This window comes from Pongo pygmaeus, chromosome 3 (assembly GCF_028885625.2).
Source record: "Pongo pygmaeus isolate AG05252 chromosome 3, NHGRI_mPonPyg2-v2.0_pri, whole genome shotgun sequence".
NCBI lineage: Eukaryota > Metazoa > Chordata > Mammalia > Primates > Hominidae > Pongo > Pongo pygmaeus.
Genome location: NC_072376.2, coordinates 32,741,066 through 32,768,404, shown reverse-complemented (window position 1 = coordinate 32,768,404; position 27,339 = coordinate 32,741,066). Strand labels below are relative to the sequence as shown.

The following is a 27,339-nucleotide window of genomic DNA, read 5'->3' as shown; positions in this document are numbered from 1 at the left end:
TTTATGTAAAATGAAATGATGGCCTCAGCTGGCACCACTAAAAGCCATGTCTATAATTTACATTACAAGAATAACTTTCCAGCCTATCTCTTCAGAGGCCAAAGATAAAAAGAGCATTAAGATAGCAGAACTCTTTGCTCTTAACTGCTCTTCTATACCTGATGTATTATATAATGTAGCAGGATGACGCTATAAAGCTAGTGGTTGTTTAAATAATCATTTATATCTATCTGACCATTTCTATTTCAGGCAGGTAATCTTTTCTTTTTATCAGGCTCATTTTTATTAATATAAACCAATACCGAAGGACGGAAAGCTATGATTCTATATGCCATTATATACCAGATTTTCAGCAGTTGTCAAGGCGTATCAGTTCTCTCTCCTTCTTCATGTCTCCACATAGAGGGACTTCTTTTAGAGTAACAAGTGGGCTTTGATCAGTTCTGCCTTCCACCCCAGGAAGAAAAGACTAATGTATTAAATTGTAACATATGGCTTAGCAACTTCTGTGCCTATATTTTATGCCCTGGGGCCAGCAGAGAAGATACATTTTTGTTTTGTTGCTCCAAACTGTAGTAAGTTCACATGACAGGCTCTGCCTTTGTGGGAAGATTTGAGGGAGTAATTTAGCTGGAGGGCAAATAAATAAGCCCATCTGGAAGCCCCTAAGCCATATTCTCCTGCACCTTTATCAGTAGTAAAGATATTTTGATCTCCATCTGCCTTACTCCTGTATGTTTTTCATAACTGTTCCTATTTGTTTGAGTAGAAAAGGTATGTCCTTTTGGAGCCCCTACATCAAAAATATTATGAAATATTATAATTTAGGGGCCTAATTTTTCTTATCCTCACATGGGGAGAAGTGCTACTTTTCAATGTATTTGAGGATTTAGCCTCAACACAACTATACTGATTGAATGAAAGGCATTAAGAACCCAAAGTGTGAGCAAAAATTATGTTTAAAATTTCTCACTGCAACATAAAAGACCACCTGAAAATTGTGCAATTCAGGCCAATCTCTGTACTTTCAGTACATTAAGTAGCCCTAGTTTGAACTACTGTTTCTCTCTTGATGATGGTAAGGACCTTGTGTAGAAGATGCTCGGGCTGAATTTTTCTGACCCTGAAAGTTTACCTCTGTCTGCCTTGCATACCCTGTAGGAGAAATTAGCTTAAGCTTAAACGCATTGTGACCAAGATGAATAGAGTAAAAGAAACCCTTTCATAGGTGCCAAATGGAATAAATCTAATGGAGAATTACAGAATAAATAATATCTGAAAGTGTAATAAGCTGTTAATTTTGATTCCCCTCCAAAGTTAGTTTTACCTAATCCTAGGGAAAATGTACGAGTTTTTTAAAAACTCTACGTATCCTGATACAGTTTATTCATAAAATCAAGCACTATTTCAAGAGTGTTTTCATTGCAGAAATGATTATAAAGTAGCCTCTCTTCTAGTATTTTATAAAACTCTCAACTGCTGCTATTCAAATTACCTAGCTAATTAGGTCTCCAATGAAAAGGTGTGTAAACACAGTCATTTTTAACCTTAAAAATAATTTCTAACTCCCCTGGGTGCTGTTAAAAATACAGCTAATAAACAAATTGCTTAATCTGTGTGAGGATAATGCAGTTAATCAGAGATCTCTAAAAAAACTTCTAGATAGAAGCACTGAACTGTGCAAGCTAATGTGAAAATATTGCAATCCCAATGCATTTGAATAGGGAATTTAGTTCTTTAACTTAAAAGTAGGTAAGTGGTACTTGTATCATTACATTAGTCACATTAATCATCACATTTTCATACAGAGAAATATAGTTAAGCACAGCAGCTGGTTAAGTTGTTAAGGATAATGACTTGCATAACATTCTAAGAATGTGAAATAGTTTTTCTATTAAAAAGTTAAGGTGACTTCTATGTATCAACCATGCTCCTCACAAAAAGCCTGGAAAACAAAAATTTACAGTGGATTCACCCTGCTTCTCCTTCCCTTCCTCAAGTACATCACCATGCCATTGTAGAAAGAAAGACACCAGGTTATCCTTCCCAGGAGCCAATAATTTAAAATAGCCCTGCAGATTGATCCCTTAACTTTAACATATAAGTTACCACTTTGAAAGAAAAATCTACCTGACCATTACCTTTTGCTCAGGATATTCTGATTGCTGTGGAAATGATTATCTTCACGTTCTAGAATTTTTATACAGGGAATAATTGGAGGTATGGTGAGAATAATATAATGAAATTAACCTATTATACAAAGGTTTTCAAACTTTTGGAGTTTCATAAGTAGTCTTTGTTTCAATAAAAATTAATAATAATAATAATAGTAAGCTTTGGAGATTTTCTAAATTCTGAAACGAGTTGATGAGTGTTTTAATCTATGTTTTCTAGCTTTAATGTGATCACAGAATTGGCTGAAAAACACTAGAAATGATCTCAGAAAGGTTCAAGAACCCAGAGAGTCCTGGCATGGAAACCGCAGAAAGGTAGAACACAGCATGTATTTTTAACACCCTGCTGGACTCAGATACTCCTACCAATAGCAGGCAAAGCCAACAGCCCTAGAAAACCTCCTGCTGAAATGACATCTCCACCTCAGTTGAAATCCAAGCACTTCCTGTGAATCAGTATCTTCTTTCAAAAATCAGAGTCTGAGTAGGAGTATGAGATTTGCTGAGCCTTGATCAGAAGCACGCCAATATCCACTCAATATAGGGCTCTTCCCAAATAGATGGTCTGCAGGCGCAGATATCAGAGACAAATTCTAAATCAAAGATCATGTGTGCATTTTAAATATTAAGATGTTACACCAACACTTTATGATTAGAACCTCTCTCTCTCTATATATATTTGAGATGGAGTCTAGCTCTGTTGCTCATGCTGGAGTGCAGTGGCACAATCTAAGCTCACTGCAACCTCCGTCTCCTGGGTTCAAGCAATTCTTCTACTTCAGCCTCCTGAGTAGCTGGGATTATAGGCACCTGCCAACATGCTCAGCTAATTTTTGCCTTTTTAGTAGAGATGGGGTTTCACCGTGTTGGCTAGGCTGGTCTCGAACTCCTGACCTCAGGCAGTCCGCCTGGCTCAGCCTCCCAAAGTGCTGGGATTACAGGTGTGAGCCACAGCACCTGGCCAGAACCTATAATTTGAATCATTTTAATAGGACTTGAGTATAAGAATATATCTGAATAAGCAGAAGAGGAGATGGCCAGTTTAGATAACAAATAAGTAGGGAGGTTCTAGGAAGGGGAGAAGAGTAAAGTGTCAGTTTCGACTGGGTGTGGTGGCTCATGCTTGTAATCCTAGCACTTTGGGAGGCTGAGGCTGAAGGACTGCTTGAGCACAGGGGTTCGAGATTAAAGGCTGCACAACATAGGAAGACCCTATCTCTACAAAAAATAAAATAAAATAAATTAGCTGGGCATGGTGGCATGTACTTGTAGTCCCAGCTACTCAGGATGCTGAGGAGGGAGTATCACTTGAGCACCAGAGATCAAGGTTGCCCTGAGCCGTGGTCGCACCACTGAACTCTAATGTGAGCAACAGAGTGAGACCGTACCTCAAAATAATAATAATAATAATAAACGTGTCCTTTTCTGAGAAGTTAGAAGTATTAAAGTGAAAAAAAGCAGCTGAAGCACATTTTCCCTCATTCACATTGATCTTAGATCTTACCACTAGTTTCTCTCTAAACAGGAAAATCTTCCAGGCTGAATCTGCTCTGCTGAGAAATGTACTGTAGCTAACTGCCTAGCTTATTGTGCCTGCTCAGCTAACGAGTTAAATTGAAGGTAGATGCTGGAGTAGCAGGGAAAGTATAAAAGGGAGTTTCTTCCTGTGTTTGATGTAGCTATGATTATGTATGATATGGTAACTTAATTGTATTAATGCCCTCATTCTTCTCTTATCTCTCTAACATCTTGGAATCTCACAGCAACTTCATAATCTGGCTTGGCCATGTGACTTTAGCCAATGAGATGCTAACAAACTTAACGAAAAGAGAGACTTGAAAAGGTATTTTTATGTTTTTGTTCATTCTCTTGCTTTTCTGCTGTCACTACTTGCCCAGCCTAGACAACAGGCAAATGAGAGACAACTTGAACCAGTCCCCCACACTACCCCTGGAAACAGTCAGCTGACTACCAGGCCTGTAAGTAAGTCCAACTGACATAAAAAGAACCACCCCCAAGCCCAGCCTATACATCCTCCATTAGACTCTTGGGTTAAAGAAAGACTTATTTTTTTTAAATCATTGAGATTTGGGGAAGCTTGTAATACACCTTTGACACGCAAGAGATAGCTGATACAATGGAATTTAAGCAATAGTGCCAGTATGTTTTGTAGCGTAAACTAAGAATTATCAATCATTGATGAGTACCAGAATGACCTGGAAAGTATTTTGTTGTTGTTGTTGTTTTATCTATTGATTTAGAGGAAAAGCTTTTAAAAATATACTCGGACCCCTTTCTGACCTCAAATCACTTGTTCTAGAAACAAGGTACATATTTTGTGTAAGTGTCTCAGCTTACACAAAATATGGAGGCCCACTGATTTAAATATACTGTTGTTTCAACAATTGGAAGGGAATATCTTTAGAATGTTTACACATTTTATCACTATTTTAAGCTGCCAAGAAAGAGAGTTACCTCTACGCCATAATTTATTATTCTAATCTGTGGATACTGGTCATGCAGGATATACCCTGAAAAGTCAGATGATCACAATGGGCTTAAGATAGTTTTCTTGGAAAAATGCCACCCGGCAACACACTGAGCAATCATTTCCATCTTCTTGATAAAGATGCAAAGGAAATATGGATGCATTTAGCCTGGTCCACAAGACTACCACAGGAGTTCCCTTTCTGCACAAACAAATGAGTAAACCAAAGCCCAAGCAACCTGTCTGCAGGCCAGAAAGTTATCATCTTTACTGCCAATATTCCTAGTCCTCAAATATGATAATAGCATTCTACCTCATTTGTTTCTTTTCCTGCTGTTCCAATTGCTGGGGGGGATCATCCCATGACTGGTTCCTTCTAATTTTCCTGAACTCACAGTGGCTTCCCCGACATTTCTATGAAGAAATCCCTGCCCCCATTCTCTCTCCCCACCACTACTATACATCTCTGTATTCCAAAGTATTTGAAGTAACTTTTTTTGTTTCCTTCATAGCTATTAGCATTCATAAGGTGATTATATTTGTAGTATACCACTTATGATAAAATCAAGCATTTAGCATTTATGGGATACATATGTGTGTGTGTGTGTGTGTGTGTGTGTGTGTGTACTGAAATCCTGGAAAAGCCTGTTTTATTTATTATTAGTTAACAAGTCTTATTATCACAAGTCTTTTATTATCAGGCAGATTATCAGAAACTGGAATATCAAAGCCAAGTAGATTTGCCTGAACCCATCAGTGAAATTCGTGTTTCCCTTGTGCCACATATCCTTAATTATTTTTGTATGAACTATGCTTAATTCAATATAAAAAAAAGTTTCAGGTATCCAGTAAGATGAATCAGGAGTGAAAATGATGAAGATATGCCCAAGAGTCCAAGACATACTACTTAATGGCTCTAGTCATAACTGAATATATTGTGATTTGAACTACACATTGAAGGCAGAATGTGGTGGTCAGTGGCACCATAGTCACTTCCAGAAAACCTAGGTACTCCTTCTGACCTTGATGCTAGCCATCTGTGTGATTACGGAAAAATCATTTAACTTTATTTTCCTCATCTGCAAGATAATAGGAGAACTAGTTGATCTCAAATTAGTCCCTATCCTGTTAATGCTTTCTCCAGTATTTGGTCTTGGACGCTTGCAGTTAATTTTCCATTGGCCCTGATAATAGTGCTTTCCTTTAGTGAAGGTGGCAGCAGGAGGTGGCAGAAAGAGCATGGGTTTTAAAGTCAAACAGATTTGTGTTTGAATTCCAGCTTTGCCCTTCCTGGCTGTGGGCTCTTGGCCAATTTTCTTATCCTTGCCAAGTTTTAGTTCACTCAACAGTAAAATGATGATAGTAATGTCTTTCTCATAGAGTTCTGATGATAGATGAAATGACACGGAAAATGCTTGAAAGCATTATATTCGGTCCTCGATAAATGCCAATTTCTTTTTCTCTGGCTCTTTTTGTATCTTTCTGAAGTCCCACTCTGTTTCCATCATTGCTTTTTCTTTCTCTACCCACTCCTACATACAAACATTTCTCCAGTTCAGTTTTATACTCTTTTCCAGAGATAAGTTCTTCTGAAATCTTCCAGTATTACTGTGCTGAATGCATTTAAGTAAATATTGCATGGCAAACCTCTCATTTGGACTATAATCACAAAATTTAACTGTGCTCTGTTAACAACCATATAGCTATCCTACTCATTCTTTAAATCCATGATAGACAACATGAAACTCCATAAAGCTGCTCTCATTCTTGTCTTTCCTATTTTAGTTTCGTGTTGCCACTATCCTGCCCAGAATTGAAACTTCAAAGTAACCATTAACTCTTTTATACTTCTCTTCCCCTATATGTAATAAATTACCATTGACTTTTCTAGGGCCATACTGTTACTTATTTCATCCTCTTCCCTTCCATTTGCAGTACTGATCTCATTCCATTCATTAATCACAACACTTTCAACTATAACTCATGAGGAATCAAACACAAACCAGCTGAAATCCAATTCAAAACAGAAAAAAATATTTTTTAATTCCATAAATCAATGTAAAAGAAAATTTTAAGTTCTTCTTGCTTCAGGTAATCATGAATCTAGACACCCAAAATAATCACTAAGACTCTCTCCCTTTGCATTTCTCTTTTATGCTTTCCTCTTCTTGATTTAATTCATCAGCAGGCTTTCCCTATATGGTAGCAAAGATTTTAGAAGCAGCACTGGGAACATATGAAATGTATAACAAGGATTCCAAAGAATAAGAGTCACTCAAAATAATTTTAATACATTCCCCAAAGGGATTCTGATTGCCTTTCTATTTCTTGTTTTTGCTTCTATCCTACACAGTAAAAAACAATACGTTGTGGCAAAAAATGAAAAAGTCTACTCTACCAGAATCACAAAAAGTATGCCAAAGAAGAGTCTTAATTAGTTCATTTACCTCCAAATTTTTGCCACTCTAATCCATTCTCCCTGTGGAGGAGTGAGTTAGTCCAGGAGTGTTTCTCTATGAGATGTCCTCCCACATGCAAATGGAAGTATTACAGAGAATGAAATATCCTTCCTCCAAACAAATGACTTAGTAAACCTGATACCATTTCTGAAATTCCTCCTTTGAAAATCATTTTATGGCTCCCAGATTTCAGCTGAAGAAAAATTTTTAAACACCCTTAATTGTGTTCATGTCATCTGCTCAACCAACAAATGTTTTTCAAATGCTCTTGAGTGACAGGCATTGTTTTAGACACTGAGGATACAGAATGACAAGGTAAATGGAACTGTTGCCCTAATGGAACTCACATTTGATGGACTAATCTGACTTTACCACTTCTTATACTTTTCCATGAAGATTTTCTATCAGTCCTCTGATATTGCACTCAATATTTATTCTCTCAATCTGTTTGGGGGCTCTATATCTTTGATGACATCATTCTTTCAAAGTCTCTGTCTCTTACCACATTATCTGTTAAAATATGTCTTTATTTATTTATTTGATTTTTGAGACAGAGTTTCGCTCTGTTGCCCAGGCTGGAATACAGTGGCCGAACTCAGCTCACTGCAACCTCCGCCTCCCAGGTTCAAGCGATTCTCCTGCCTCAGCCTCCCCAGCAGCTGGGACTACAGGTGCACACCATCACACCCAGCTATGTTTTTTTTGTTTTGTTTTGTTTTGTTTTTGTATTTTTAGTAGAGATGGGGTTTCACCATATTTGCTGGGCTGGTCTCGAACTCCTGGCCTCAACCGTTTCTCCTGCCTTGGCTTCCCAAAATGCTGAGATTACAGGCGTGAGCCACTATGCCTGGTCAAAATATATATTATTTAACTTTTACTGTATAACATAAACTCCACAATCTTGGTGTCTTCTTGCAAGAAACATTTATTTATTTTTCTTCTTGAGTTTGGATGAGTTGTGGTTCAGCTGGATTTTCCACTAGGCTAAAGGTTGGGTTCAGAATTGCCTCACTTGTCTCATATGGTGACTTAATGGGCATGCTTCTCTCACGGTGATGGCAGAAGTCTAAGGGACCAAACACTGTTATGTCAGTTTATATAATGCCTACAGGCATTCCAATGACCAAATAAATGCATATAACCAAGCTTAATATCATTGGGGCAGGTAAATATACACCATGTGCTCTAGAGGGAGGTACTGCTAGGTCAAATGTTAAAGGATGTGGATATACAATTCTATTATAAAGAAGAGAGTGATAAATTGGAAGAAACAGTAGACTTCACCATGAAATCCAATACATTCTTCAAGACCTAGCTAAAATACAAACTTCCTTTTACAAATATTTTCAATCCTCCAGTCAGAATATTTCTTCTGTCTCCAAAGCACTTCGAACTTTAATGAGTGCTCCATACTTCTGCAAGGTATTATAATGAATTGCTCACAAGTTGTACCTTGAGGGGCAGAAGTTTATTTATTTTGTACCTACTACAATGCCTAGAAGATTTTTTACCTATAACATGTACATAACTTTAGCATAGTAGTCAGTAAAACTTTGTGATCAAGTGCTCCAGCTATGGAAATCGACTCTGTCACAACGAAACCAAGCTCCACACTTAGGGGTTGAGAATCCTTAAACAAGAACAGCACCTTCTTATCTTCTAGCATGTTAAGAAGACATGTAAAGCATGTAAAGCACTGCCTAGCATATAGGAAAAGCATAAGGACATATATTTATCAGTACATTTTTCTGGCCTCACAAATGATCGCCAATTTTCACTCACCTCTAAAATCCTAAATTAGCTGAGCTTCTATTAGTACAATGAAAAAATTATCTTTCCTCTATGGATTGCTGCTTATTGACATTTTTCATAAAAGCTGGTATCAAGTATTACCTGTCAGTGATAAATATTATTACACAACTACTTGGAACTTTCAAAAGTGTATCTTTTTTTTATGATTACTTGTTCTTACATTCAACTATACTTTGCACTCTGAAACAGATAGGGTAGGGTTAAAGTGACCTAAAAAAAGTTCTTGGATAGAGAAACTAGGCCTGAATTGGATCAACAAATGATACATTTTACCTCAAACATTCGTACTGTAAACTCCTAGGAGAAACAGTCTTTTGATTGCCTTATCTTAGATGTAGATGCTTAATCTTTCTTTATGTCAATAACTAGAGATCAGGTATAAACATCTGGACTTACGAAAAACTATACAAACGCAAAGTGAACTTATGAATATGCTGAGTTTCTAAACTGATAATAGTTCCCGGCAATACCTATTTGGAAGATTTATATCAGAATGAAATTTTCAAAACTTAAATGCATTTCTCCAAAAAAATTGAGAAAAGCATTGTTTACTTTATCCAAAGTATTGGTTCAGAATTATCTTAAATGTACCATGTTATTTTCATGTAAATACTATTATTTTATTTCTGGGAGCATGGTATAAAATTTGCTTTCTTTTTATGAATAAACGGAACTCATTATTCAGTCTGTTTTGAAGTAACACAAATGATTATGAGATGTTGTTCCAGATACAGAACTTGTTTTCCACATTTCCTATAACTGGTCTAAAAATATAATATGTTCTGAAGCCTTCTAAAGTCAATATGCTAAGTGTCTTTCTTTGTTCTTTCATTTAAATTCTAGCTACAAAGTCTTTTTAGTAAACTTGCTATAACTGCAATTTTAGGTGTAAAATATTAATGCAACTGAAAATGAAACACATATTGTTTATTAATAAACCTGCATGTGTAGGCAACATTTGCATAGCTTGATTTAAAATAAAGAACTGTCATCTAATTGGTATTCTTAATGAACAATAAAACCAATGCAGGAGTCAGGGGATGTGTGTGGAGGGTTGGGTGGATATAAAAGCTAGGTAAAAATAGATATGAACCCTTCAGATCCTTTAATAATGCATAATTGCCTTCTTAAGATTGCATATTCAATCTATAGAGATAAGCCATTAGTGATTTTGTGTCTGTGTGTGTAGTTTGTACATGTCACACTCAGCATGTCCAAACCTTTGTTTCCTTTTCTTTGACCTTTTTTTCTTTATTTTTACAATATTGCTCTTTATTTCTGCAGAAGCTTGAGATTTGGGGAATGGTGGTGAACTGATTTGAAAACCTTGGGTGTGGTGACCAGAAAGAAGGGACAATAATACAATCTCTGAGAACTGAGTGGGGTTTGATTCACCTGCTTGCCAGAAACCCTAGTAATTGAGATGCAGGGAAGATGAGAAGGTGACAGGTACAGTGGCTGCTTTAACTACCTGGATAGTCTACCAGGTAATGCTTCAGATAAGGCAAATCAGAATTCACTCATAGGTGATGGCATTAAAATAAAACAGTTAACACTTCTGAGTTTCCACTGTGTAATTAAACATTGAGTATCCATGCCATATACCATTTAATCACTAAAACAAAACTATTATGGGATGTGCTACCTTGCCCGGAAAAATTCACATGTTGGAGCTCTGACCCCCAGTGTGACTTTAGCTGGAGATAAGACCTTTAAGGAGGTAATTGAGGTTAAGTTAGGTCATAAAGGTGGGACTCTCACCCAATAAGACTGGGGTCCTCATAAAAAGAGAGACATGAGGAGTGCGTGCACACAGAAACGGCTATGGAAGGATATATTAGGTTGGTGTAAGCGTAATTGTGTTTTTTGCCATTACTTTTAATGGGAAAATATGCAATTACGTTTGCATCAAACTAATAGTAAGAAGGCAGCCACCTGCAAGCCAGGAAGAGAGGCCTCACTAGAAACCAACCCTGCTAGCACCTTGATCGTGGACTTCCAGACTCCAGAGCTTTGAAAAAATAAGTTTCGGTTGCTTGAGCCACCAAGTCTGTGATATTCTATGATGTTATACTGAACTGACTAATAACAGCATCAACAGAATGCTACTATTACTCACATTTTTCAATCAGGGAAACTGAGTCTCTGAGAAATGAAGTAATTTTGTTCATATCCAGGAGATGACAAGGCATATATTGAACCTAGGTTATTTTAATTTAATGATCATGATTTCATTTGCTTTGGAAGTCTGCCTCTCTATTACGGGGAGATATGTGCAGTAGTATACTGTCACTGTTTATCATGTATAACATAAATTGGTTAACTTTATGCTCTTGAAAAAAGGTTTTTGTCATTACATAAAAATCAGACAAATCAGAAAGTAAATCCAACCTTCTTTTTTAACCCTAGATATAGTAAGCTTTATTTAGTCACTAATTTAATACTGTCACTCGACATATCAATGAGACTTACAATGAACAAGATGCTTAATGTTGGTAATGTACTTTTTAAATAGTGGGTCCTGGATTCATAGTTTCTAAGTGGTTATGTGAAACAGCTTCAAAAAGCTCTTAATATTCTGTCAAATATTTATTCAATTGGAAATATTTGAGTTTCAATGAGTAGTAATTTATTCCATTTATATTCTTCATGTGCTCATATTAAATGAGAGTTAATTAGGCATTTCAGAAGATGTAGGAATATGAGCCCTTGAGAAAACGATGGCAAATGAAAGTGCCTTGCAGCAACTACATCTTTTTTTGCCCAATTCAAGATTAATAAAATGGAGCAGTATATCAATGAGGAAATTTATCAATAATGCGAAATCATTAAGTGAGAGGTATGGGCACACACACTAGGAAAGGATTTTGGGATACTTGTTTTCTATTTTCCAGTGTTCATGTTTTATATAAAACCAGCAGAGTAAATTCAGAAATACCTAGGAATATGTAAGAAACATCCCATTATTTTGCTATCAAATGCTGTGCACAGTAATTTAATAATACTTCCAATTGGCACAGAATCAGTTATTAATGACACACAGTATCTTCCACACATGTGCCATTACAGAGACAAATTTCAGGCAACCCCACACAGGTTCCTTGAAGCTAAAGGAACCATTTCTGTATCCTAGACATTTACATACTCTCCTTTCTTAAGACCATCGAATTCAGACGTCATCTTTTTCAGATTTTGCATCACTTACTTTACTTTTTTGAGGTTTCTTTTTCATTAAAATTGGCAGCAGGCAGACCACTGTCTTCACTCACACTCCTTTTTAGGAGCTCTATATTAAATAGAACAGATAATTAGAAAACACAGCCAAAAAATAACACTGTGAAATTAAAAGACATTCCTAAACATTCACAATGTTGTTGAATTAACAAATCCTTATTTTTGTTGCTATCTTACTTCTTAAAATCAGAGGTCCACAGTCCCTGGGCCACAGACCAGTACTAGTCCATGGCCCGTTAGGAACCAAGCCATACAGCAAGCAGTGAACAGCAGGCAAGCCAGCGAAGCTTCATCTGTATTTACAGCCCCTCCTCGTCACTCATTTTACTGCCTGAACTCCAGCTCCTGTCAGATCAACTGCAGCATTGGATTCTCACAGGAGTGCAAACTCTATTGCGAACTGCACATGCAAGGGATCTAGGTCATGCACTCCTTATGATAATCTAATACCCGATGATCTGTCACTCTCTCCCATCAACCCCAGATGGGAGCAACTAGTTGCAGGAAAACAAGCTCAGGGTTCCCACCAATTCTGAATTATATTGAGTTATATAATTATAGTAATATAATAGAAATAAAGTGTACAATAAATGTAATGTGCTTGAATCATCTGGAAACCATCTCCCCACACCGGGTCCATGGAAAAATTGTCTTCCATGAAACTGGTCCCTGGTGCCAAAAAGGTTGGGGGCTGCTGCTTTAAATGACAAGGAAGCCCAATGTCTAGTTACTTTCCTTTTTAAAGTTTAAAAATATAAGTACTTCATGTCCTTGCATAGACATTTACTCTTCTGTATTATCAAGCAGTAGCTTCAAAATCACTATTTCATTTTTCTAAAATGCTATGATTCAAACATAACAGGGTTAACTTTACAATGTATTAAGGTTTTAGGGGCAAAACCAGTTTTCAGAAGCTTGGAAGTGGCCTGGGAGAAGAGAAGGTGTTATAGCTTTAGTCTATGCTCTGTTCATATGCGGAATTCAGACGTGTCTCTATATGTCTGGCAGCCTGCTCCAGAAGTCGATTGTAATAAACCCCTGAGGAGCATCCTGGGAGAGGGCTCATCATAACAGAAGAGTTAGGCAGTCAAGCGTGGCTTAGTGAAAAAGCTTTCATTATCAGTCAAGAGAAGCAATTCTGAGTACAGCATGATGTTCATCACTAATATTTGTCTTTGAGGCTGACCACCCATGAACCCTTGTGTCCTATTATGAAAAGAGAGGCACATATGAAAAATAAAATAGGTTGTTATTCAATTAGCACTCTTTATGATGCTGTGACATCAGCTACTTTGATACATGTCTGTAAATGGCAGAATAAAAGTTTGTCCCTTATTGTGTGGATAACACAATGTGTATTAAGTGCTGAAAGTACTCAGGAGAACCCTACGACTTCAGACCACCTCACAGACTTTGACCCATCTATAGGAGTTAAGATCTAATGGAAGATAGTATTATTCAGAAGCAGTGTATCCAGAATGTCTCTATAGATGGATAGAGCTATAGAATAGACATAGATTACAGAATAATAGAAACAGCTATAGAATAGAAACAGGTCAATCAATAGATGGATGGATAGATAGATAGATAGATAGATAACTGTTGTTTCTGTTTTTTTTCAGGAGAACCTTGACTTCAGGCAATTTGTTGGATATGGTAAGCAGGATAATAGCCTACCACAGACATCTACATCCTAACTCCTAGAACCTGTAAATATGACAAAAGGGGCTTTGCAGATGTTAGTAGGTTAAGAATCTTGAGGTGAGCAGATGATTCTGTATGAATCAGATAGGCCCAATGAAATCATAGGGTTTTTTTTTTTTTATAATTGACAGAAGAAGGCAGGAGAATTATAGTCAGAGAGGGAGGTGTACCAAAGGGCAGTAGAGGTTGCTGTGATGTAATTGCTGGCTGATGGTCATGAACCAAGGAATGTGGATAACCTTTAGGAACTGAAAAAGGCAAAGAAACAGATTCTTAGCTACAGACTCTAGAAAAAATGCAGTCCTGCTGACACCTTGATTTCAGCCCATTGAATTTCATTTCACTTCTGACCTCCAGAACCATCAAATAATAAATGTTTGCTGTCTTAAGCCACCACATTTTGGTAGTTTGTTACCTCAGAAAGCGAAAACTAATACACTAGAAATACTGCAGTGGCACATGAGGACAAGATCTTGCAAAAAGAAATGGAAATAGAAAGAAAGGAGAGAAGGAAAGGAAGGAAGGAGAGAAGAAGAAAGGAAGCAAGGAAGGTAGGAAGAAAGAAGAGAAGGAACGGTAGGAGGGTAGGAAGGCAGGCAAGCATGTAACTGAGAATGATATGAGGCAAGAAGGATGAGTGAGAAGAGAAGATAGGACAAAAGAAGCCCAAGATAGACAAATGACTAGAGATGTTTACCTTAGAGTAGTAGACTTTAAGCTTCATAGAAGTTGAGCTATTGTCCTATGATTTCAATGTGCTTATAGCTCTCACTACTTTCTCTGAGCATTATAATCCTGAATCCCCTGGGACACTGAGTGAGAACTAAATATGTTTCATTTTCCACTCTTGCTTCCTAGCCTAAAATATATATTAGAACTTGATTGTGGTGAGTATTTCAAAATGTATACCTACGTTAAAACATGAAATTGTACACCTTAAATACATATAATTTTTACTATGTAATTATACCTTGATAAACCTGAAAAAATTATTATTACTTTATCTCATTATTCTTCCAGCAGTCAATAAATTTTAAAAGAACAGAAAACAATTCTTTCTTGCTTTAAAGTATACTGCATTATTTGTGTAATAATTTTCTCCTGTAGATAAGCCAGGAATTTCCTCAAATTTACACAAAATAATAACAGACAGTTTTAATGTTTTAATATGCAAAATCCTACAATTTAATAAACAAAATGCATTTTTTCTATTTGTGTTTAATATCTGAGACATTTCATTATGCTACAGATTGTTCAAACTTGCACTGTCTTTGCTACAGTTATTTAGCAATTTTGAAATCTTTTCAACTCTATAAAATGTGTCTGAGGAATAGCTTTTCATCAGTTTAGTAATGATCCCTATATTTTCCAACTCTTCATTTTTATGCTATTTTTTCTGTTTATATATTTAAGACAAAGTGGTTCAATACATTTCATTACATTGTCATATAAAACTAAGACAAGACCTCTGCTTATCTAATGCTCTTGAAAATTGATTTAAGTCAAGGACTGGAATTCAGAATGGTGCCACAGTTTTGAACAGTATTTTCAAAGATTTCTTCAAGGTGAGAGGGTGAGAGTGTATGGAAGTACAGTGAGTAGCATGTTGGAGCGAAAGCGAATGAGATTATGTTATCACAGCTGAATGATAGCAGAATGATATCTATTACAATACTTGTTTTGTGAAGAGCTGACTATTTTGTGGTCTTTACACATTATTCTGGCGGGCAGTTGAAACTGCCCTGTGGCCCTATGGACAGAGAAAATAATTGGCAAGGAAGACACCATTTTCTCATTCGGAAAGAAGATATCCTGTTCTCAAACAGGAATTGCCTTCTGTTTCTCGTCTTCTATTGACTATTATGAAAACATCACATTGGAAAAAATTGGTGCCATCACCGGATCTGATTACAAACATAAGAGTTGTCTCTTCCTTCCATCAACATGTAGACTTGCAATTAGTGTTGATCAGTTTCCTGGGACATGATAAAATTGTGCTTTCCAACCTTTTTGGAAGCTAAATATGACTGTGTGTCTTGCTGAGGCAAATGAATATGTATGAAAGTAGTTATGTTACTTCTAAGAAGAAGCTTTAAGAGCAAGCAAGTGACTTACCGTGTCCACCCTTTCTGTGTAAGTGATACTGAAGCACGTATCAAGATGGAGGACCGCTGGAAACTCATTTTGGACACAGTAACTTAAATGAGGACTCCTTGTTACAGCAGCATGTATTAGTATATCTGAATAGAAGCATAACATAAATTCAGATGGCATTATGTTTCTCTTTTCAAAATTCAAGATATAATATCTTGGGAGACAATTCTTCATGATGTCTCATGTTTTTGCATGTTTGTGAGCAGAGGCACTGATTTGTCTTTGTTCTAGACTGTCTTTTCAAGGTTATTTGTATAGGATAGCCTTGGAAGACAGAAATAGTTCTCCTTTTGGGCAAAAGGGCAGATCTGCTAAATAACCTACTGCAAAAGAATCAGGTTCTGTAACACTGCGATTAATCAGTTGTGAAGCAAAAACATTGTATGTGCAGTATCGAGTAGACACCTCTGCATTATTCTCGTGGGACTTGGAGAAAGAGGATGGGACCAAGGCAAACATGATACTCATAAGCTTCTGGTGCTCTAATAAAGTTATTGTCTCTGTAAGTTCTGCCTCTTTGTCCGGTAATCATGGCTAACTTGTTAGTGTAGAAGTAATCTAAAATCTCAGATCCTTCAAAGTTTCTTGACATGATACTGGAAGATTTTCAAAAAGTGAGAATATAAACAAAAATCCAATTTCATCATGTTAATGCAAGATAAAAGATGATAAGAACAAATTTGAAATAGGAGATAGTTTTGTACAAAGAAGTTAGCATATAATCCTCATAAAGCTTAAAAGTTTGCAAGTATACATCAGAATGCACTACACATAGCAGGTGTTCAGTGAATATATGGCTTGAATTAAGTGACTCAATTTTATTACTTTAAATTAATAATAGAATTTTAGTCTTATTGAGCAATTTATGATTGCATATAATTATTGTTTTGGATTTGTAGAAACGACAGCAAATCACAATGATTATTTGCCTAATAATGGTAAAAGGAAAAGCCTACAGTAAAAAAACAAAAAGTATATATGTATTTATATATTTATATCAACTTTACTACACTGATTTATACATCTCTAAATCTTTTAGCACAACACGTTGATAAATTGATTAATGATTAAAATTATTACGATTATTAAAACACATGGAAAGCTATCAGAGTGAAAGAATGGCTTCAAGCAAATATCAAAAAATTTAATGAGTATAAATAGCAATAAAAATTAATAAAGATGGCTGCATTAATAAAGGTGGAATTTATAAAGCCCCTTTAAAATTGCAGAAATATTTGCATATATTATACAACATATTATTCACATCAAACCTCTGAATTATAATCAGTGCTATAGTACCTATCAGAAAGTATAGAAATAAAGGCTCTGCTACTCAAAAAAAAATTTATATTTCAGATGCAGTGGCTTATGCCTGTAATCCCAGCACTTTGGGAGGCTGAGGCATGGGGATTGCTTCAAGCCAAGGAGTTCAAGACCAGCCTGGGCAACAGACAGAAGCCGTATCTCTAACTAAAATTTTCAAAAAGAAAAAAAGTAATAATTGGCAATATACTAATTGCTCAGGACTCCCTAAGTTGTAGCCAACTGATCTTTATGCTATACATTAATCTCTGCATATCTATGAGATTTGTCACACAGATGCCTTGTGTAATTGCACCACTATCATAAATGAGTCTATGAAATATCACCTTAGATCAAGATGATCCATAATTAAATTCTGAATAATTGAGTAATGTTTTCTTTACCAACAACATTAAAATGTGTTTCCAAACAAATAAAGTGCTAAGATATTCATGAAGAATGTTCAGCATTCAGATACTCAATTATTTTATATTTAATAAATGGAACTTTTGTTCCTGGGGATGGTGGAGAGGACACAAAACAAAATAGAGCATTTCACAATATGCCCAAGATTATTGGTTATTGAAAACGAATGGTTCGAACTGCTCACTTTGTTGGGCAACATTGTATGATCAACAGAGAAGCTTACTGGCGACAGAAATATGTTTTAGGTTTAAGAATTGAAAAACTCATATAATTTCAATACTCTTCAAAACACAAGCAACCCACCAAAGGACAAATGTGAAACATATGCAAGTAAAACAGACTATGTGAGTTGCACTAGACAATCTTTTCAACTCTAAACCCAACTTAAATATCATCTTTCTCTTCAAAAAATGAAGGGTAGAAAATGTCCATCCAATATAATGTGTAGTCTCTGCATTATTTCTCAACTCAGTGCACCTAAGTCTCTATATGCATAACTGGTTTCCAATTTAGTAACATAATGAAATTCATAGAATTTACATCTCATTTATTTTGAAACTTTGCCCACAAATGATTTTGTATACAAAGATGCAAATCTCCCCCGAGTTTAATGCAGAGTTTGAGATTATTGTAAGAATTTTGCTATCAGATATGGTTTTTTCTGTTGTTATTTTGCTAAAACAAACCCAGTCATGTCATGTAGATAAAGCTAGTAGCTATTTTCATTTTATTTCAAAGGTTAGAACATTCCAAAGATAATTTATGTGAATTGGCAAATGTTCTGAGGCTTAGTTATCCTGTAGAGTGACTGTGATGTTATCAAAGACATTTTTGGTTTTTTATTGGTTTTAGCATTTTCCTTCTGTGCTTTCTTGTAGGAAGCAATTTTAACCCTATTTGCTTGTCAGTTTTAGAGGCTACTCATATATCTGTAAGTAAAGATGAAAGTCAATACATTTAATAGTATTCTTGGCCTTTATAATTTGAAAATGATAGAACTGCACTGAGATGGAGATTGCAGAGTTGCTGAATTATTAAGGCTAAATTGAACATTCAAGCTAAAAGTATCATTATTCCAAATCATAGTAATTAAATTATTTGTAATTGTTTTCAGCCAAACTACAACTTCACAAGAAACCTTCCTCCTTCCTTCCTTCCATTTTACAAGTTAGAACAACATATATTATTAGTGTCTCATGCAAATTTAATATAAATTTTGAAGTTTTATTACTTACACAAATAGTGGTATACTTCAGTGATTTTGTCCTTGGAGTTTGAGGAAGAATGGACTTGTAAAACCACAGGGGAATGACATTCTCTTTTGGGGCTTATCTGGAAATGTTAAACACTCAAAGCAATGATAGAGGTAGGAGGCAGAGAAATTCTAGGCAGACAGGGGCAGGTCCCCAGTGAAAGCCCACCTTCGAGCCAAAGTAGCATGAAACCCACAGCCCAAAGTGAGAACTTTCATTCCTGTTTGCCCACTCTCTCCCGATTGGTTCTTTCTGAAGACCCCAGACTCTGTCAGTACAGAGGAGAGATGGCTTGACTTCAGAGGAGAGATGGCTAGACTTTGGGGAAAAGAGATGGCTTGACTTTGGGGAAGAGATAGCCAGACATAGGAGAGAAGACCACCTGACTTCACGAAAGACTACCTGCCCTTCCTGTCCCCTTTCCAGCTCCCCTCTCTGCTGAGAGCCATTTCCACTGCTCAGTAAAATTATCTGCCTTCACCATCCTTCAAGTGTCCTTGTGACCTCATTCTCCTTAGATGCCTGACAAGAGCTTGGTACCCACTGAGTGCAGATACCCAAAAAGGCTGTCACACTGTCCCTATGCCATTGCCAGTGGAGGGCAGTTGCCCCACATGATAAGGTAAGGAGCCAACTGAGCTGTTAACACATAGCCATCAACAGACAGAGGAGCTAAGAGAGGACTGTAACACTCCCTCTGGGGTTCAGGGTCACAGGCATCCTCACCTGGCGCTGCCATGGGCCCTGAATGAAGCTCGCTCCCACCAGTGTCCAGAGTGGCTGGCTGGATCCTCTACTCACTCACTCACACCTGGTCTGGCCGTGGGCCCCACACACAGCTTGCTCCCACCAGTTTCCAGAGTGGCTGGCTGGGTCCTGCCCTCGCTTGCTCATGTGATCCCTCCTGCAAGGAGCTGAGTGCGGTGGGCTGAGTAAACATTCACCCTTGTCACGAGTCTGACAAAGGAGCCGAGAAAAATCCTACATTAGCAATATTTGAAAAAAAAAACTTATAAAGCAAAGAGCTTTTATCTATGCATTTTCCTATATTGTTTTATATGCATTGTGACTTCCTGATGTTCAATTTTACTGATTTCTATTTTTTTTTCAGCCACTGGAAAATTACTCACTATGCCATTGACTATATTGCCCAAGTGCTTGCTGATACTCACTTACCCCTTTCACTACTACTGGACAGTGACCTACATATTCTTAAGGATTTGTATCATGCATCATTTCATGTGAAGTTCTGTCCAACTGACATCATTCCTGTATCATTTAAAAGTAATCTATGTCAACAACTAAAAATACATCATTTGGTATTTTTTTTCACATTCTATAGCTCCATATTGACCTGTCCACATATATACATGTAACATATCACAGATAACTCACCCACACTCTCATATATACATTGTCTGTATTAGACTTCTATTCTTTCACACATAATAGAAAACGCAAGTAATAGTAACTATTCACAGATGACGGTGTTTTATTTTTTTATCAAATAACAAGACGTTTGGGTATTGGGAGTTCGGAGCAGATGCACCAGCTCAAACATATAAACGCCAGGATTTTCCAGTTTCTCTTGCCATTTTATTCACTGTCAGTCCCAAGATGGCCACTGAGCAAGGTCAGTAAAGCAAAAGCAAAACTTTCTGAGAAATACAATATTTCTGCTGACATCCCCTTTGTCATAAAATGTGTCATGTGTCATTGTTGAGGATATGGAAAGTTGACCTCTTACAAAAAGTTTCTGATAAAAATTGTTCAGGTATGTGGACCATAAGAACAAAACAAACAGTTCTTTCTCTCTACCCATCCCCTTTCCAACAAACACAGGAAAAGACAACAAAACAAAAACACCACCATCACAAAAAATGATATCTATAAAAGAGAGGTAGGCAAACAGCAGATCTAATCCAAAGACAAGAAATGGCATAGTGACAGCTAATTAGCAGGATCAAGGTGAAGCAGTCTAATTCGGATAAGGACGAAATGAATTCATTGAAAGATGTCGTTAAGAAAAATAAAACAAAATGTTTTATTAAATTTTTTTTGAAAAAAAAAAACTCTACAAGAGAAGAAACAATCTTCTAATTAGACAGAAAGATAGAAAAGGCAATTAAAAATGTAAGATGAACAACAAGCTGGGAAATTCAGTTAGTGTAAGCTAAAGCATCATGCAATTTTGTGCAATTCAAAAACGTAACACATCTTGGCTGCCCTCTCTCACCACTCCTATTCAACATAGTGTTGGAAGTTCTGGCCAGGGCAATTAGGCAGGAGAAGGAAATAAAGGGTATTCAATTAGGAAAAGAGGAAGTCAAATTGTCCCTCTTTGCAGATGACATGATCGTATATCTAGAAAACCCCACTGTCTCAGCCCAAAATCTCCTTAAGCTGATAAGCAAATTCAGCAAAGTCTCAGGATACAAAATCAATGTACAAAAATCACAAGCATTCTTATACACCAATAATAGACAAACAGAGAGCCAAATCATGAGTGAACTCCCATTCACAATTGCTTCAAAGAGAATAAAATACCTAGGAATCCAACTTACAAGAGACATGAAGGACCTCTTCAAGGAGAACTACAAACCACTGTTCGATGAAATAAAAGAGGATACAAACAAATAGAAGAACATTACATGCTCATGGGTAGGAAGAATCAATATTGTGAAAATGGCCATACTGCCCAAGGTAATTTATAGATTCAATGCCATCCCCATCAAGCTACCAATGACTTTCTTCACAGAATTGGAAAAAACTACTTTCAAGTTCATATGGAACCAGAAAAGAGCCCTCATCGCCAAGTCAATCCTAAGCCAAAAGAACATCACGCTACCTGACTTCAAACTATACTACAAGGCTACAGTAACCAAAACAGCATGGTACTGGTACCAAAACAGAGATATAAATCAATGGAACAGAACAGAGCCCTCAGAAATAACACCACATATCTACAACTATCTGATCTTTGACAAACCTGACAAAAACAAGTAATGGGGAAAGGATTCCCTATTTAATAAATGGTGCTGGGAAAACTGGCTAGCCATATGTAGAAAGCTGAAACTGGATCCCTTCCTTACACCTTATACAAAAATTAATTCAAGATGGATTAAAGACTTAAACGTTAGACCTAAAACCATAAAAACCCTAGAAGAAAACCTAGGCATTACCATTCAGGACATAGGCATGGGCAAGGACTTCATGTCTAAAACACCAAAAGCAATGGCAACAAAAGCCACAATTGACAAATGGGATCTCATTAAACTAAAGGGCTTCTGCACAGCAAAAGAAAATACCATCAGAGTGAACAGGCAACCTACAAAATGGGAGAAAATTTTTGCAATCTACTCATCTGACAAAGGGCTAATATCCAGAATCTACAATGAACTCAAACACATTTACAAGAAAAAAACAAACAACCCCATCAAAAAGTGGGCAAAGGACATGAACAGACACTTCTCAAAAGAAGACATTTATGCAGCCAAAAAACACATGAAAAAATGCTCACCATCACTGGCCATCAGAGAAATGCAAATCAAAACCACAATGAGATACCATCTCACACCAGTTAGAATGGCAATCATTAAAAAGTCAGGAAACAACAGGTGCTTGAGAGGATGTGGAGAAATAGGAACACTTTGACACTGTTGGTGGGACTGTAAACTAGTTCAACCATTGTGGAAGTCAGTGTGGCGATTCCTCAGGGATCTAGAACTAGAAATACCATTTGACCCAGCCATCCCATTACTGGGTATATACCCAAAGGACTATAAATCATGCTGCTATAAAGATACATGCACATGTATGTTTACTGCAGCACTATTCACAATAGCAAAGACTTGGAACCAACCCAAATGTCCAACAATAATAGACTGGATTAAGAAAATGTGGCACATATACACCATGGAATACTATGCAGCCACAAAAAATGATGAGTTCATGTCCTTTGTAGGGACATGGATGAAATTGGAAATCATCATTCTCAGTAAACTATTGCAAGAACAAAAAACCAAACACCGCATATTCTCACTCATAGGTGGGAATTGAACAATGAGAATACATGGACACAGGAAGGGGAACATCACACTCTGGGGACTGTTGTGGGGTGGGGGGAGGGGGGAGGGATAGCTTTAGGAGATGTACCTAATGCTAAATGACGAGTTAATGGGTGCAGCACACCAGCATGGCACATGTATACATATATAACTAACCTGCACATTATGCATATGTACCCTAAAACTTAAAGTATAATAATAATAAAATTAAAAAAAAAAAAGAAAATGTAACACAAAGACTTTTTGTATAAAACAAAGCTAAGCTGAACCTATGCTCTTCAGGACTTAGAGAAAAACAGTAAGAATCAATATAGTCCCAAAATACACCTACAGATTATTTTGTCTTATATAATTATTTTAAATGTTTTAACAAATGTTTGTTTATTTATTTTTTCTTTTGAGACAGGGTCTTGCTCTCTCACCCAGTCTGGAGTGTAGTGGCGCTATTGTGGCTCACTGCAGCCTCAACCTCCAGGGCTGAAGCAATCCTCCTATCTCAGCCTCCCAAGTATCTGGGACTACAGGTGCATGCCACCATGCAAGGTTAATTTTTTTTTTAATTTTTAGAGAGAGAGGGGTGTCTTGCTACATTGTCCAGGCTGGTCTCAAACACCTGGCCTCAAGCCATCCTCTCCCCTCTGCCTCCCAAAGTGCTTGAATTACAGAGATGAGCTATGCCTGGCTTGTGTTTTGCATTTGACCACTTTTAGAAGGAAGCTATTTTTCTGGAGGCTATTGTTTCTAAAAATAAAATTCCCTTATCTGTGAGTTGAGTTTGGGCAGTCATTTTACAAAACGACTTCGATTATATAAAGTTCCTTTTAAAATTAGCACAAACAGATGTTGCAATTTGGGTTAACTATGTAAGTTAAATGAGCAAATATCTTTCACCCTGACATTTGACAAGTTGGTACATACACAAAACAAATTATTGGAAGTATAGAAGAGTGCAAAAACGTCTTTAGAGGATTGCTGTCATAACAAAATATGTAAAACATTTGCACTATTATTATAATACGGATAAATAACATGCACATTAGTATATCATAATACTACTACAGCAGTGAAAATCAGTTCACTGACCACTACACTTATCAACATAGACGAATTTTCAAATAATTTAAGCCCAAATGGAAGTCACAGAAGAATAGACACAACATATGTCAATATATAAAATCAAGTAAAACTAATATGCTCTTTATGGATACACAGAGTCATGAAAACCATCACAAAACTAAAGAGAAAAACCAAAATAGAATTCAGCACAGTAATTATATAGGCAGAAAAAAGATAGAAAATTGTAGATGATTTTTAGTGTACTGCTTCAAAACAATATGAAATAGTTCATAATCTTATTTGATTCAGCAGAAAATAAAAAAGAAATCTATTTCTTTTAGAGTGAGGATGTCTCAAATGTGTGTATAGTACACACACATACACACACACAAGAACACACACCTCATACACATGCACACATACATTTAAATAAAATTTATTTTCAATAAATGATGTGATGCATAGATTTAACATAACTTTATGCAAATAATTCATAAATTATCTTGGAACAACTTATTAAATAACCCTATAAAATTATATTTTCCAAACGCTAAACATAATATTTATGGATTATTCAGGGTTATATTAGCATCAGTTTACTTGTTGACTCTGCTACACATTTCATAGTCCCTGAAATATTGCAGCTTTATAATATATTTTATATTGAAAGCTATGTTTGCAACTATGAATTGCTCTATTTTTTTTCAATATTTTTAAAGCTTGTCTTGCTTGTTTTTAAAAATAGCCCATTGTTGTTTTCTTGTTATTTGTTGCTGTTGTTGCTTTTGTATCTGTTTTTGGCAGGGATTTAATTCAGTTGAACTTGAGATATAATTTGTCAAGATCAAAAAATATAACCATTTTTTTGGCAAATATTTTAAGTCTTGTGCCAGACATATTAAAATGATGTCAGGCCGCCATATCTAATTCCCCACCCCCACCCCCGCATTAACTGAAGCCCCTCTTACAGTATCGTAAATTACTTTTCTTCAAAGAATGATGCTTACCAGTTACATTTGGTATAATGTCATTGCTAGAGCAGGAACGGGAGAAAAAACGGACGGAGGCGGCTCTACAGCAACACAGGTTTATCGAACAAACACCCGCGGAGGGGGGACACCAACTAGCGCCAGAGCCCGCCCCCGCTTACAGACTGGGTAAGTTTAGGTCCGGGTGGGAGAGATCTGGGCTTGTTGTGAAGTGGGGTGGGCAGTGTGGTTAGCTGTTGCTAAGTGAGGAATTTCCTGAGATCAGGCGGTTAGGCTTAGGACTTGCCCGGCAGGATGTTTCTCACAGCCTGAGCCCCAGTGGAATTTTCCACTCTGACCTGGGTTTGCGAAATGGCGAGGGTTTACAAAATGGTGCAGCCTGGGCTAAGAGTCATCATATCCTCAGACCAGATGGTGAAACATCTGTTTAATGCAGCATGAAATAATATGTCCAAATAAAAGCCATTATAATTGTATATAAAGATTCTACATTTATCTATGATATGAAAAGGAATTCACAAAGAATATTGACCAATAAGGAGAAGAGCTAGGGTGAAATTTATAATAATCACGGTAATAGGAATAACATTTTGTGAATATATTATCTTCTGGGTCCTTGCAATTGCTTTCACCACTATCTAATTATCCTCATAACAATTTTATGAATATGAAACTATTACGCTTCCCTTTGATATATGGGAAATACAAAACTTAGACAATATAATTTGTCAAGGTTTTGGGGCAATATTTAAAAGAATGGCCTCCATGGTGAATGTTTCGTATAAAGTCCTACTATTCTTTAATTTGGTTCAATAGTCATGTAACTCCAATAGTGTTTTAAATCTCCCGGGGGCTCACCTTCCTTCTCTATGAAACCGAGTGAATAAAAGTTCCTTCCAAACTGCTTATTGTGGGTCTAAATAGTATAAAATCTGTCGAATTTTAGCTCCATGACTCATATTCAGAAAGCACTTATTAAATGTAAAACTCCATATGGCCTTAAGTATGATAAAATTTTTACTCTTATGTTTTTCGTTTTTGTCCCTATCTTGTGAACAAGTATGCTCAGTGGTTTCTCCTAGTGTCAATGTGACATTTTATCTTACCTCTTTTTACTGATTGTATCTTTTGATAGTCTTTTATGAATTTTCATTCTTATATTCTAACATTAAATCTCCCTTTATTCTTTCTGCCTTATTATCTTCTCGTATCTTATTTCATGCAATTCAGATATTAATTCTAAGAAGCTTTTAAAGTAAAGGCTTTCCAAAACTTAGTTCCTACAATTGTGGTTTATTTATTTTTAAGTAAGTTCTCTCTTTGCATTTAAATGCCTCTTTCTACTTAATTGAATGATTCCAGTGCAATCCAACACTTGTGTTTCTCAGTAAACAAGATGTTTGTAACACCCTTCACATTCTACAGGAATGCAATTATTAGTCACTTCTCAGTTTTTAAGCTTGATATCTACTTGATCAGCCAACTTCCAGCCAATTTTCTGGTATCTAGGTTCAATCAATAATACTTTAATAATATTTATTATAATGTTACCTGTTCATATGTAATTCAAAATGAAATTAAAGTCCACTGTGTGGCATATGTTGAATGTGTTAGGAAAAGAGAGAGATGAGACTAAGCTACTTCATTGTGTATGCAAGTTTATTCTCTTTTATATGTTACAAACTTTGTTAGGAAGCATGATATCACTTTTTTAGTTAAGGATGCAGTGCAACTGTCAATTACCTTGGATTGTATATAATCTATGTTTAACATAATGTTATTTTAATCACAATACAAAAAATTAAAAAGAATAAATGCCATTCGAAACAATTCACATTAACTTAATTTTTTCAAATGTATTTGAATAACCTTGGTCTGGTTTTCTTTCTCTCCACACTTAGTTTCCAGACTGTACTTAACCAAAACCAAATTTTTAAAGATCATAATGAAGGAGATTTATATTTAAAAATACAAATGGCTCACATGAATATGACACGTCGGCATTTTCATGATAAGCCCTCACATGTTAGAACCGAGCAAATTGTAATCCCTGGGCTCTTGTTTTTTGCAAAATATACTTTTATATGTGTATATGTATGTATATGTCATTATATATAATGACGTTTTATTTTCAAATATTTATGTAACAATTATTTAGAGCCTACTATGTGATATGAATTGTACAAGGTATTTAGAAAAACAGATGGATAACACATAGCAC

The 27,339-nt window shown here is 36.2% G+C and overlaps 1 long non-coding RNA gene across 1 annotated transcript in view; it reads right to left on the bottom strand.

The window, feature by feature from the left end:
* Positions 1-25,453, bottom strand: part of LOC134739263 (uncharacterized) — a 123,401-nt gene extending 97,948 nt beyond the window's left edge. Inside the window, exons 1-3 of the long non-coding RNA XR_010125882.1 lie at positions 25,137-25,453; positions 15,987-16,111; positions 12,139-12,219 (exon numbers count right to left, since the gene is read on the bottom strand). This is a non-coding gene — a long non-coding RNA (uncharacterized LOC134739263). The remainder of the gene's footprint in view (positions 1-12,138; positions 12,220-15,986; positions 16,112-25,136) is intronic.
* Between the last annotated feature and the right edge of the window lie 1,886 nt (positions 25,454-27,339).